This window comes from Xenopus tropicalis, chromosome 8 (assembly GCF_000004195.4).
Source record: "Xenopus tropicalis strain Nigerian chromosome 8, UCB_Xtro_10.0, whole genome shotgun sequence".
NCBI lineage: Eukaryota > Metazoa > Chordata > Amphibia > Anura > Pipidae > Xenopus > Xenopus tropicalis.
In genome coordinates, this window is record NC_030684.2 from 6373055 (window position 1) to 6387134 (window position 14080).

At 56.4% G+C, this 14080-nt stretch overlaps 1 protein-coding gene across 7 annotated transcripts in view; it reads left to right on the forward strand.

Moving 5' to 3' along the window:
- gpsm1 (G-protein signaling modulator 1) overlaps positions 1 to 14080 on the forward strand; it is a 70237-nt gene that overhangs the window by 51940 nt on the left and 4217 nt on the right. The window contains exon 1 of one of the 7 annotated variants that reach the window (XM_031906855.1): positions 7886 to 8250. The gene's annotated coding sequence lies outside the window, so the exon portion shown is untranslated. 7 annotated transcript variants of the gene reach the window in all.

The following is a 14080-nucleotide window of genomic DNA, read 5'->3' on the forward strand; positions in this document are numbered from 1 at the left end:
CCCAAATCCCCCCCTAACTGGCCTTCAGGCTGGGCCCCCTTAGCCCATAACAAGGTTACAGATATATAGAAACATTGGGGTAACAGTCACCCCGCTATAGTTCCAGGGGTACCCGGGGCACAAATAAGCACTCACCCCAAATCCCCCCCTAACTGGCCTTCAGGCTGGGCCCCCTTAGCCCATAACAAGGTTACAGATATATAGAAACATTGGGGTAACAGTCACCCCGCTATAGTTCCAGGGGTACCCGGGGCACAAATAAGCACTCACCCCAAATCCCCCCCTAACTGGCCTTCAGGCTGGGCCCCCTTAGCCCATAACAAGGTTACAGATATATAGAAACATTGGGGTAACAGTCACCCCGCTATAGTTCCAGGGGTACCCAGGGCACAAATAAGCACTCACCCCAAATCCCCCCCTAACTGGCCTTCAGGCTGGGCCCCCTTAGCCCATAACAAGGTTACAGATATATAGAAACATTGGGGTAACAGTCACCCCGCTATAGTTCCAGGGGGCCCCTGTAGCTGTGGAAGAGAAGCCCCCTATGTTCCCAATGGTGCAGTTGGGAGGGGCCCAGTGCTGGGGACTCTCAACTAAATAACAATGGGGGGGGGTTAGTAATTATGTAAATGGGAAAGTGACAAGTGGTTCAGCCCGGGTTGACCCCCCCGCAGTATAAGGTGGTGCCGCTAATTATGAGTGTAGGCCGTGGGTTACACAGCGGCTGGAGTGGGGGGGGTCTGGGGGGGGGGGTTTATATGTAGTTTATTCACACAATGAGCCCTGAGTGCTCTTATCTCCGTGCTCCTTCCAAGGGACCGTCGCCCATTATCCCTACATGTTTGCTCAGTCGTGCCGGATATCGGGCACAACAATGGCAGCGGCTTTCCCATTGGGGTGAAGTTATGGTATCCTGGGTCAGTCAGGGGTTAATGGGGATCGGTGTAAACCCCCCCCCTGTGCCAACATGGTGCCAATGGGAAGAGATAAAGGGGCTCATTCATTGTCAGAACCTCTTTCTCCCTGTACTGGTTCCGCCAGCAGTTATATTGCTGTCTGTCTGGGGGCCGCTGATAAGCACTCTCTTTCTGTCTCTCTCTCTCTCTCGCTGTCTCTCTCTCTCTCGCTCTCTTTCTCTCTCTCGCTGTCTCTCTCACTGTCTCTCTCGCTCTCGCTGTCTCTCTCTCGCTCTCTTTCTCTCTCACTGTCTCTCTCTCTCTCACTCTCTGTCTCGCTCTCTCTGTCTCTCTCTCTCTCGCTCTCTTTCTCTCGCTTTCTCTCACTCTCTCTCTCGCTCTCTTTCTCTCTCTCTCGCTCTCTGTCTCGCTCTCTCTCTCTCGCTCACTCTCTCGCTCTCTTTCTCTCTCTCTCTCGCTCTCTGTCTCGCTCTCTCGCTCACTCTCTCTCTCTCGCTGTCTCTCTCTCGCTCTCTCTCTCTCTCTCTCTCGCTGTCTCTCTCGCTCTCTCTCTCGCTCTCTCGCTCTCGCTGTCTCTCTCTCTCGCTGTCTCTCTCTCGCTCTCTCTCTCTCTCGCTCTCTCTCTCTCTCTCTCTCTCTCTCTCTCTCTCTCTCTCTCTCTCTCTTGCTGTCTCTATGGGGCGGGTTGGTGACCTTGGCAGGAACAGAGAGCCCGGCCTTGGTTCTGCCACCTGGGTATGTGCGGCCGAGGCAATAAATAACCCAAACGATCCTCCGCTCCCAATTAATCACTGCTGGGGCCCGAGCACTGGGTCAGAACAGCTGTAACCCTTTCATTGCCAGAGCGGCCCAGTCTAGAGCCCCCGGTTCTGTTGCCGGTGGGGGCAATCGCGGTGGGTTTGGGTGCCGGAGTTGGCACAGAGGGCCCCCTTAAAGTTGGACTCTTGGCCGGTGGGTCCCAGACATCCATGGAAATGTAACCACTAGAGGTCACTGTTTCATTGGCTGAGGGGTGAGCAATCATGGCTCCCTATGCCGAGCCATTATAGAGGGTATAGTTTCCCTTTAATGTGTTTTAGCCACTGGCTTGTTCTAGGGATCCCATTGGCTGAATGGTTGGGATCCAAATAGAACACGGGGGGGTTGGTGCTGTTGCTTCTCCCCTCGGTGCCACTGGGATGTTTGAGCTTTAATCACAGTAATCGGGGCAGATTATAGGCTGCCAGGGCAAAGAGTGGCGTAGCCCCGCCCCCCCGCGCTCATTATCCCTCTGCGCTATGTGCCTCCTAATTACACAGTTGGGCGAGATTATAGATTCTTCCCCCCCTGCACCGCGTTGTCATTGTAACCGTGAGTAGGAGCCCCCCGCCCTCGGCCAATTACACGCCAAGGATTTACGACACAAGAACATGTGACTTTGGGTCATCAAGCTCTTTATAAGATAGAAGGGCCACCATTGTGTCACTCAACTGCGCCTCCATGGGCCCCCCTAAGGCCTGGGTGTAAGATAGAAGGGCCACTATGGGCTCCATGGCTCCCCTAAGGCTTGTGTGTAAGATAGAAGGGCCACTATGGGCTCCATGGCTCCCCTAAGGCTTGGGTGTAAGATAGAAGGGCCACTATGGGCTCCATGGCTCCCCTAAGGCTTGGGTGTAAGATAGAAGGGCCACTATGGGCTCCATGGCTCCCCTAAGGCTTGTGTGTGAGATAGAAGGGCCACTATGGGCTCCATGGCTCCCCTAAGGCTTGGGTGTAAGATAGAAGGGCCACTATGGGCTCCATGGCTCCCCTAAGGCTTGGGTGTAAGATAGAAGGGCCACTATGGGCTCCATGGCTCCCCTAAGGCTTGGGTATAAGATAGAAGGGCCACTATGGGCTCCATGGCTCCCCTAAGGCTTGTGTGTGAGATAGAAGGGCCACTATGGGCTCCATGGCTCCCCTAAGGCTTGGGTGTAAGATAGAAGGGCCACTATGGGCTCCATGGCTCCCCTAAGGCCTGGGTGTAAGATAGAAGGGCCACTATGGGCTCCATGGCTTCCCTAAGGCTTGGGTGTAAGATAGAAGGGCCACTATGGGCTCCATGGCTTCCCTAAGGCCTGGGTGTAAGATAGAAGGGCCACTATGGGTTCCATGGCTCCCCTAAGGCTTGGGTGTAAGATAGAAGGGCCACTATGGGTTCCATGGCTCCCCTAAGGCACGGGTGTAAGATAGAAGGGCCACTATGGGCTCCATGGCTCCCCTAAGGCTTGGGTGTAAGATAGAAGGGCCACTATGGGCTCCATGGCTCCCCTAAGGCTTGGGTGTAAGATAGAAGGGCCACTATGGGCTCCATGGCTCCCCTAAGGCATAGGTATAAGATAGAAGGGCCACTATGGGTTCCATGGCTCCCCTAAGGCACGGGTGTAAGATAGAAGGGCCACTATGGGCTCCATGGCTTCCCTAAGGCATAGGTATAAGATAGAAGGGCCACTATGGGTTCCATGGCTCCCCTAAGGCTTGGGTGTAAGATAGAAGGGCCACTATGGGTTCCATGGCTCCCCTAAGGCATGGGTGTAAGATAGAAGGGCCACTATGGGCTCCATGGCTTCCCTAAGGCATAGGTATAAGATAGAAGGGCCACTATGGGTTCCATGGCTCCCCTAAGGCACGGGTGTAAGATAGAAGGGCCACTATGGGCTCCATGGCTCTCCTAAGGCTTGGGTGTAAGATAGAAGGGCCACTATGGGCTCCATGGCTCCCCTAAGGCTTGGGTGTAAGATAGAAGGGCCACTATGGGCTCCATGGCTCCCCTAAGGCTTGGGTGTAAGATAGAAGGGCCACTATGGGCTCCATGGCTCCCCTAAGGCTTGGGTGTAAGATAGAAGGGCCACTATGGGCTCCATGGCTCCCCTAAGGCTTGGGTGTAAGATAGAAGGGCCACTATGGGCTCCATGGCTCCCCTAAGGCATGGGTATAAGATAGAAGGGCCACTATGGGCTCCATGGCTCTCCTAAGGCTTGGGTGTAAGATAGAAGGGCCACTATTGGCTCCATGGCTCCCCTAAGGCATGGGTATAAGATAGAAGGGCCACTATGGGCTCCATGGCTCCCCTAAGGCTTGGATGTAAGATAGAAGGGCCACTATGAGCTCCATGGCTCCCCTAAGGCTTGGGTGTAAGATAGAAGGGCCACTATGGGCTCCATGGCTCCCCTAAGGCATGGGTATAAGATAGAAGGGCCACTATGGGCTCCATGGCTCCCCTAAGGCTTGGGTGTAAGATAGAAGGGCCACTATGGGCTCCATGACTCCCCTAAGGCTTGGGTGTAAGATAGAAGGGCCACTATGGGCTCCATGGCTCCCCTAAGGCTTGGGTGTAAGATAGAAGGGCCACTATGGGCTCCATGGCTCCCCTAAGGCATGGGTGTAAGATAGAAGGGCCACTATGGGCTCCATGGCTCCCCTAAGGCATAGGTATAAGATAGAAGGGCCACTATGGGTTCCATGGCTCCCCTAAGGCTTGGGTGTAAGATAGAAGGGCCACTATGGGCTCCATGGCTTCCCTAAGGCATAGGTATAAGATAGAAGGGCCACTATGGGTTCCATGGCTCCCCTAAGGCTTGGGTGTAAGATAGAAGGGCCACTATGGGTTCCATGGCTCCCCTAAGGCATGGGTGTAAGATAGAAGGGCCACTATGGGCTCCATGGCTTCCCTAAGGCATAGGTATAAGATAGAAGGGCCACTATGGGTTCCATGGCTCCCCTAAGGCACGGGTGTAAGATAGAAGGGCCACTATGGGCTCCATGGCTCCCCTAAGGCTTGGGTGTAAGATAGAAGGGCCACTATGGGCTCCATGGCTCCCCTAAGGCTTGGGTGTAAGATAGAAGGGCCACTATGGGCTCAATGGCTCCCCTAAGGCTTGGGTGTAAGATAGAAGGGCCACTATGGGCTCCATGGCTCCCCTAAGGCTTGGGTGTAAGATAGAAGGGCCACTATGGGCTCCATGGCTCCCCTAAGGCTTGGGTGTAAGATAGAAGGGCCACTATGGGCTCCATGGCTCCCCTAAGGCATGGGTATAAGATAGAAGGGGCACTATGGGCTCCATGGCTCCCCTAAGGCTTGGGTGTAAGATAGAAGGGCCACTATTGGCTCCATGGCTCCCCTAAGGCTTGGGTGTAAGATAGAAGGGCCACTATGGGCTCCATGGCTCCCCTAAGGCTTGGGTGTAAGATAGAAGGGCCACTATGGGCTCCATGGCTTCCCTAAGGCTTGGGTGTAAGATAGAAGGGCCACTATGGGTTCCATGGCTCCCCTAAGGCATAGGTATAAGATAGAAGGGCCACTATGGGTTCCATGGCTCCCCTAAGGCTTGGGTGTAAGATAGAAGGGCCACTATGGGCTCCATGGCTTCCCTAAGGCATAGGTATAAGATAGAAGGGCCACTATGGGTTCCATGGCTCCCCTAAGGCTTGGGTGTAAGATAGAAGGGCCACTATGGGCTCCATGGCTTCCCTAAGGCTTGGGTGTAAGATAGAAGGGCCACTATGGGTTCCATGGCTCCCCTAAGGCTTGGGTGTAAGATAGAAGGGCCACTATGGGTTCCATGGCTCCCCTAAGGCATAGGTATAAGATAGAAGGGCCACTATGGGTTCCATGGCTCCCCTAAGGCTTGGGTGTAAGATAGAAGGGCCACTATGGGCTCCATGGCTTCCCTAAGGCATAGGTATAAGATAGAAGGGCCACTATGGGTTCCATGGCTCCCCTAAGGCTTGGGTGTAAGATAGAAGGGCCACTATGGGCTCCATGGCTCCCCTAAGGCATAGGTATAAGATAGAAGGGCCACTATGGGTTCCATGGCTCCCCTAAGGCTTGGGTGTGAGATAGAAGGGCCACTATGGGCTCCATGGCTTCCCTAAGGCATAGGTATAAGATAGAAGGGCCACTATGGGTTCCATGGCTCCCCTAAGGCATAGGTATAAGATAGAAGGGCCACTATGGGTTCCATGGCTCCCCTAAGGCTTGGGTGTAAGATAGAAGGGCCACTATGGGCTCCATGGCTTCCCTAAGGCATAGGTATAAGATAGAAGGGCCACTATGGGTTCCATGGCTCCCCTAAGGCTTGGGTGTAAGATAGAAGGGCCACTATGGGCTCCATGGCTTCCCTAAGGCATAGGTATAAGATAGAAGGGCCACTATGGGTTCCATGGCTCCCCTAAGGCTTGGGTGTAAGATAGAAGGGCCACTATGGGCTCCATGGCTCCCCTAAGGCATAGGTATAAGATAGAAGGGCCACTATGGGTTCCATGGCTCCCCTAAGGCTTGGGTGTGAGATAGAAGGGCCACTATGGGCTCCATGGCTTCCCTAAGGCATAGGTATAAGATAGAAGGGCCACTATGGGTTCCATGGCTCCCCTAAGGCTTGGGTGTAAGATAGAAGGGCCACTATGGGTTCCATGGCTCCCCTAAGGCATGGGTGTAAGATAGAAGGGCCACTATGGGCTCCATGGCTTCCCTAAGGCATAGGTATAAGATAGAAGGGCCACTATGGGTTCCATGGCTCCCCTAAGGCTTGGGTGTAAGATAGAAGGGCCACTATGGGCTCCATGGCTCCCCTAAGGCTTGGGTGTAAGATAGAAGGGCCACTATGGGCTCCATGGCTCCCCTAAGGCTTGGGTGTAAGATAGAAGGGCCACTATGGGCTCCATGGCTTCCCTAAGGCTTGGGTGTAAGATAGAAGGGCCACTATGGGCTCCATGGCTCCCCTAAGGCTTGGGTGTAAGATAGAAGGGCCACTATGGGCTCCATGGCTCCCCTAAGGCTTGGGTGTAAGATAGAAGGGCCACTATGGGCTCCATGGCTCCCCTAAGGCTTGGGTGTAAGATAGAAGGGCCACTATGGGCTCCATGTAGACCATGCTAAATGTAACAGGGTGGAGCTAAGAATGGAACTGGATTGTTATTGCATTGTGGGTACTTATGGGACACCCCAGGCCTGTAGAGCATTGTGGGTACTTACGGGACACCCCCAGTTTCCCATATCAGAAATCCACGGAATATTCCGGCGGAACGAGAGAGAAGCGGCGGTACCTGCGGGCGGTGGGACTAACCTACCCCACTAACCTAGTTATGTGAAGCAATTAGGCAGCGGCTATATATGGCACTCATGGGATACTCTGCTCGGCAGGGAGTGTGCGCAGTGCATGCTGGGAATGGCAATCCATTACTGGTACCCGAGTGGTTTGGGGATTCTAATAGAGTTGTGTGTCGGCAGTTACTCTCCCTTATATAGGGGCTCTGGCCAATCCCAGCGTGTGTTCCCATTAACCCCTCGCCTGCTAGTAATGAGCGAGACATTTGCACAGGTTGGTGAAAGCGCCTCTGTAGCTTTAAATGCATGTTCTGCGGGATAACTTACCCTTTAATCTCTATGGCTCAGCTTATTCTATTGCCCCTCTGCAACTACCCCCATTCTCTCCCTCGCAGGGGGCATCAGAGCCGCCACCTACCCCTGCCAGCCATTGTATGGGACTGTATCTTTATAGAGCCCTCCAGGGAGCCAGGGGAGAGGTCCTGCCCCGCAGAGCTTACAATCTAAGTGACACTGTTGGTGAAAAGGAAATAATAAAAATTAGAATCCAGTGGGTCACTATGGGGCGGCCCTACTGCTGTATGGATAATGGGTTTCAGGATAATAGATCCCCTGCCCTAGTGCAGCTTGCAGGGTAATTACCCTAATGCCCCTAGGGGTCAGTATAGCGCTGGGGTGTGGGGGGAACATGCATGCAGATAGGGCCCCCGGGCAGAGCTATACTTAGGGCCCCACACTGGGGGACAATGTAACAGCAGGAACCCATTCAGGCAAGCTCGGTTCTGGTTCTGCGGGATCTGGATCCCAAGGGAGGGGGGCAAATAAGGGGAGAGAAGAGGCATTATTGCCTTCTCTGTAGCATAACAATAGGGGCAATTTCTCTTTACCCAGCTCCCCTACCTACCTGCCCGGCTGTGGAAATGCTATCATGGTGCTGAAGGGGTTAACAGCCTGCCGTTCCCGAGTGCCACCCTTATTGCTACAGCGGCTGGGTGTCAGGGAGAGGGAGAGCCGCCTACCTGCAGGGTGTGTGCCGGCTCGGTGGGTTGGTACCTACAGAATCCGGCAAATCCCCCTGCCCTTCCCCAGCCTATGAAAGTGTGCGTGGCCCCTTTAAGAGCTGTCTCAGCTCCGAGCAGCTCACTGGCACAGTCTCTCCCTTCCACATGGCTGAGCGCTCTGTCTCATCGTCTGTCTCGTCCTCCGCTGCGCTGGGGTAGCAGAGCCGCTCTGTCTTGTATCCAGTAGCCGTGTACCTACCTACCGGCCGTAAGTACCCCTTGTTCTGTCTCTATCTGCACAGAGCTGCCAGTTTGGGAGGGGGGTGTCGGATAGTGGGGGGCGTCGGATAGTGGGGGGCACTGATCTTACCCTTAACTTTAGCTTTAGTTCAGCAACATCACAGGGGCCACAATTCTGCTCCCACCCAAAACTTTTAGTGGCCCCTAGAGATGCACCTGATCCCTGCTGTGGCCCCTGCCCGGGTCGGTGGGTCCCAGGGAACGTGGGGTTAAAATGCTGTACGTAACCCTGTAACGCCCGGCACTAGTTGGCATTGTATCGGGGGACGGGGTCTGTATTAGATGCACAGAATCCGGGGACCCTGGGTGTGATTAACCCTGAGTGTGCCAAATTGCCTGGGTTACTGGCCACTGAGTAAATGCATGTAGATAGAAGTGAATGGGGGTCCCAGGCTAGGGGGGGGGCAGTTAGGGGGTGCTTCCATGTACCTGGGTGTTATGAGCCAAGGGCCACTGTAACTAAAGGCCGGACCCCGACTTGCTTATCTCTCAGGGTCCCCTTTAGCCACTGTGCCAGTTTGTCCCTTGCAGTTCTATACCGCTGTTATGTGCAGCCTATCACAGCATTCGCACGAGGCCCCGTGACCAATAAGGAAGCAGCTGGGGGGTTTAAGGATAAGAGACAGATCCATTAGGCTCAATTAGACAGAAATCATCTGACCCGGCCGGCGTCTGGGCCGATCCGGCTAATCAATGGCGGCTCTTCTGCGCCCAGACCCCTTGATCCTTGGCTACTAAGGGCTGAGTATTGATCACTGATTGGTGCATTATGATGATAAATGGGGACTAAATGATGTAAATTGGGGGGGGGGGCACTTACTGCCAGACCCTGTGGCTGCTTGTGTCGCCAAGGCAACCCCAGGACACTTACACGGTTCACTCATGGGCATAAACAGATCCCTGCAGCTCGGCTTAGTGGGCCCCCTAATGGCCGGAGGAACCCTCGGGGTCAGTGTGGCCACTAGAATCAATGCCGGCGCCGAGGCCTGACCCAGACGGGTAGCGAAGTCGTTCTGGATAATGAAAATAGCCAAATAGGAAATGTAGGATGTTGTGCTTACTTACCCTTTAAGAAGGAGGGCAGTGTTCTAGGCTATCACTGGGCTCTTGTTCATGACAATAGGGTTCCCCACTGTTTCCTGTGGGATATTCTGTGGGTCCCAACCCCAGGGCAGTGCCAGTAGGGAGAACCCCAAAGTCTTTGGTCCAATCACTGACCCTGGGGGGACATAGGTACAAACACGGTGCCCATCTAGTCTGGCCGACTGACCCTCCTGCAGTTGGTCTCTTTTGATACCAGTTTTATGTGCAGGTTTCTGTATTGGGTCCAATATAATGAATATGTGCCCAGTGCCAGTTAGTGCCCCCCCTACCCACCCAGTGCCAACCCTCCCCCTCTGCCCTAACACTTGCGTATGTTACACCCTCCAGTCTCCTCCCCTTCTGCAGAGCGTCCCTCCCCCTGCAGAGCGGCTGGCCCCGGGGCCCTACCTGTTTGGCCAATGGAGAGTTGGATACATACATGTGCTGGTTGTTATAGGGCAATATACCCAATCATGATTTTAACCCCATCTGTTTCAGACAAGAGTCCCTTAATGTGAGATCAGGGTCCCCTAAATAGGAGGTTCTTAATTATGTGCTTTTGGGGGTACCCCATTCATGTAGCCCGGCGCCCACCTTCTTCCCCAGTAGCCCAGTGCCACCCTCTCCCTGCCCCCAGTAGCCCGGTGCCCACCCTCTCCCTGCCCCCCAGTAGCCCCGTGCCACCCTCTCCCTGTCCCCCAGTAGCCCCGTGCCACCCTCTCCCTGTCCCCCAGTAGCCCCGTGCCACCCTCTCCCTGTCCCCCAGTAGCCCCGTGCCACCCTCTCCCTGTCCCCCAGTAGCCCCGTGCCACCCTCTCCCTGCCCCCCAGTAGCCCCGTGCCACCCTCTCCCTGTCCCCCAGTAGCCCCGTGCCACCCTCTCCCTGCCCCCTAGAAGCCCCGTGCCACCCTCTCCCTGCCCCCAGTAGCCCCGTGCCACCCTCTCCCTGCCCCCAGTAGCCCCGTGCCACCCTCTCCCTGCCCCCTAGTAGCCCCGTGCCACCCTCTCCCTGCCCCCTAGAAGCCCCGTGCCACCCTCTCCCTGCCCCCTAGAAGCCCCGTGCCACCCTCTCCCTTCCCCCCAGTAGCCCGGTGCCCACCCTCTCCCTGCCCCCCAGTAGCCCCGTGCCACCCTCTCCCTGTCCCCCAGTAGCCCCGTGCCACCCTCTCCCTGTCCCCAGTAGCCCCGTGCCACCCTCTCCCTGCCCCCCAGTAGCCCCGTGCCACCCTCTCCCTGTCCCCCAGTAGCCCCGTGCCACCCTCTCCCTGTCCCCCAGTAGCCCCGTGCCACCCTCTCCCTGCCCCCAGTAGCCCCGTGCCACCCTCTCCCTGCCCCTAGAAGCCCCGTGCCACCCTCTCCCTGCCCCCAGTAGCCCCGTGCCACCCTCTCCCTGCCCCCAGTAGCCCCGTGCCACCCTCTCCCTGCCCCCTAGTAGCCCCGTGCCACCCTCTCCCTGCCCCCTAGAAGCCCCGTGCCACCCTCTCCCTGCCCCCTAGAAGCCCCGTGCCACCCTCTCCCTTCCCCCCAGTAGCCCGGTGCCCCCCTCTCCCTGCCCCCCAGTAGCCCCGTGCCACCCTCTCCCTGCCCCCAGTAGCCCCGTGCCACCCTCTCCCTGCCCCCAGTAGCCCCGTGCCACCCTCTCCCTGCCCCCAGTAGCCCCGTGCCACCCTCTCCCTGCCCCCAGTAGCCCCGTGCCACCCTCTCCCTGCCCCCTAGTAGCCCCGTGCCACCCTCTCCCTGCCCCCTAGAAGCCCCTTGCCACCCTCTCCCTGCCCCCTAGAAGCCCCGTGCCACCCTCTCCCTTCCCCCCAGTAGCCCGGTGCCCCCCTCTCCCTGCCCCCCAGTAGCCCCGTGCCACCCTCTCCCTGCCCCCAGTAGCCCCGTGCCACCCTCTCCCTGCCCCCCAGTAGCCCCGTGCCACCCTCTCCCTGCCCCCAGTAGCCCCGTGCCACCCTCTCTCTGCCCCCAGTAGCCCCGTGCCACCCTCTCCCTGCCCCCAGTAGCCCCGTGCCCCCCTCTCCCTGCCCCCCAGTAGCCCCGTGCCCCCCTCTCCCTGCCCCCCAGTAGCCCGGTGCCACCCTCTCCCTGCCCCCAGTAGCCCGGTGCCACCCTCTCCCTGCCCCCAGTAGCCCCGTGCCCCCCTCTCCCTGCCCCCCAGTAGCCCCGTGCCCCCCTCTCCCTGCCCCCCAGTAGCCCGGTGCCACCCTCTCCCTGTCCCCCAGTAGCCCCGTGCCCCCCTCTCCCTTCCCCCCAGTAGCCCGGTGCCACCCTCTCCCTGCCCCCAGTAGCCCGGTGCCACCCTCTCTCTGCCCCCAGTAGCCCCGTGCCCCCCTCTCCCTGCCCCCCAGTAGCCCGGTGCCACCCTCTCCCTGCCCCCAGTAGCCCCGTGCCCCCCTCTCCCTGCCCCCCAGTAGCCCGGTGCCACCCTCTCTCTGCCCCCAGTAGCCCCGTGCCACCCTCTCCCTGCCCCCAGTAGCCCCGTGCCCCCCTCTCCCTGCCCCCCAGTAGCCCGGTGCCACCCTCTCCCTGTCCCCCAGTAGCCCCGTGCCCCCCTCTCCCTTCCCCCCAGTAGCCCGGTGCCACCCTCTCCCTGCCCCCAGTAGCCCGGTGCCACCCTCTCCCTGCCCCCAGTAGCCCCCCGGCAGGTATAAATGCACACAAGGGGGTTAAGGGCGGTGCTGTAGGGGTAAGCGGAATCCCAGAGACCCTGCCAGACCCCCGCACCCCCCCCCGCTGCATCATGTGACTCAGGGACTCCGTATACAAAGGGGCCGCTTGTTGGCAGTGAGTTCCCGGCAGTAAGTGCCGACCAGCCGCCCCTAATTATGTGCCCAGATCATGGCCGCGCTGTGTCCAATTAGCAGATTAATTAGTGCCCGACAGATACTGAGTCGCTTTATCTGCAATAATAGGAACCTCTCTCTGAACTGAATGGGCCCCGGGCCCCCGAGCTGCCCCCTGGGTGCAAGAGCTCCCACTCCAACCAGAACATTCCACCCTCACATATTGCTGAACTGCAATTCCCATCATCCCCTGATCCTATCTGATCCCCCCCCCATTGTAAGCAGCAGTCCTGCCCTGCTTTATGGCTGAGATTCTAGCTATCTGTATAACAGAGCATTCTGTCACAGTGGCACAGATCCTATCTGACCCCCCATTGTAAGCAGCAGTCCTGCCCTGCTTTATGGCTGAGATTCTAGCTATCTGTATAACAGAGCATTCTGTCACAGTGGCACAGATCCTATCTGATCCCCCCATTGTAAGCAGCAGTCCTGCCCTGCTTTATGGCTGAGATTCTAGCTATCTGTATAACAGAGCATTCTGTCACAGTGGCACAGATCCTATCTGATCCCCCCCCATTGTAAGCAGCAGTCCTGCCCTGCTTTATGGCTGAGATTCTAGCTATCTGTATAACAGAGCATTCTGTCACAGTGGCACAGATCCTATCCCCCCCATTGTAAGCAGCAGTCCTGCCCTGCTTTATGGCTGAGATTCTAGCTATCTGTATAACAGATCATTCTGTCACAGTGGCACAGATCCTATCTGATCCCCCCCCATTGTAAGCAGCAGTCCTGCCCTGCTTTATGGCTGAGATTCTAGCTATCTGTATAACAGAGCATTCTGTCACAGTGGCACAGATCCTATCTGATCCCCCCCATTGTAAGCAGCAGTCCTGCCCTGCTTTATGGCTGAGATTCTAGCTATCTGTATAACAGAGCATTCTGTCACAGTGGCACAGATCCTATCTGATCCCCCCCATTGTAAGCAGCAGTCCTGCCCTGCTTTATGGCTGAGATTCTAGCTATCTGTATAACAGAGCATTCTGTCACAGTGGCACAGATCCTATCTGATCCCCCCATTGTAAGCAGCAGTCCTGCCCTGCTTTATGGCTGAGATTCTAGCTATCTGTATAACAGAGCATTCTGTCACAGTGGCACAGATCCTATCTGATCCCCCCCCATTGTAAGCAGCAGTCCTGCCCTGCTTTATGGCTGAGATTCTAGCTATCTGTATAACAGAGCATTCTGTCACAGTGGCACAGATCCTATCCCCCCCATTGTAAGCAGCAGTCCTGCCCTGCTTTATGGCTGAGATTCTAGCTATCTGTATAACAGATCATTCTGTCACAGTGGCACAGATCCTATCTGATCCCCCCCCATTGTAAGCAGCAGTCCTGCCCTGCTTTATGGCTGAGATTCTAGCTATCTGTATAACAGAGCATTCTGTCACAGTGGCACAGATCCTATCTGATCCCCCCCATTGTAAGCAGCAGTCCTGCCCTGCTTTATGGCTGAGATTCTAGCTATCTGTATAACAGAGCATTCTGTCACAGTGGCACAGATCCTATCTGATCCCCCCCCATTGTAAGCAGCAGTCCTGCCCTGCTTTATGGCTGAGATTCTAGCTATCTGTATAACAGAGCATTCTGTCACAGTGGCACAGATCCTATCTGATCCCCCCCATTGTAAGCAGCAGTCCTGCCCTGCTTTATGGCTGAGATTCTAGCTATCTGTATAACAGAGCATTCTGTCACAGTGGCACAGATCCTATCTGATCCCCCCATTGTAAGCAGCAGTCCTGCCCTGCTTTATGGCTGAGATTCTAGCTATCTGTATAACAGGACAGACCCGGGGGAGGCACCTGAGACCAGAGGATTCCCAGTCAATATTTACTGGAAGAGAGAACCTAACTGGCCTATCGATTGCAGAAGGGGA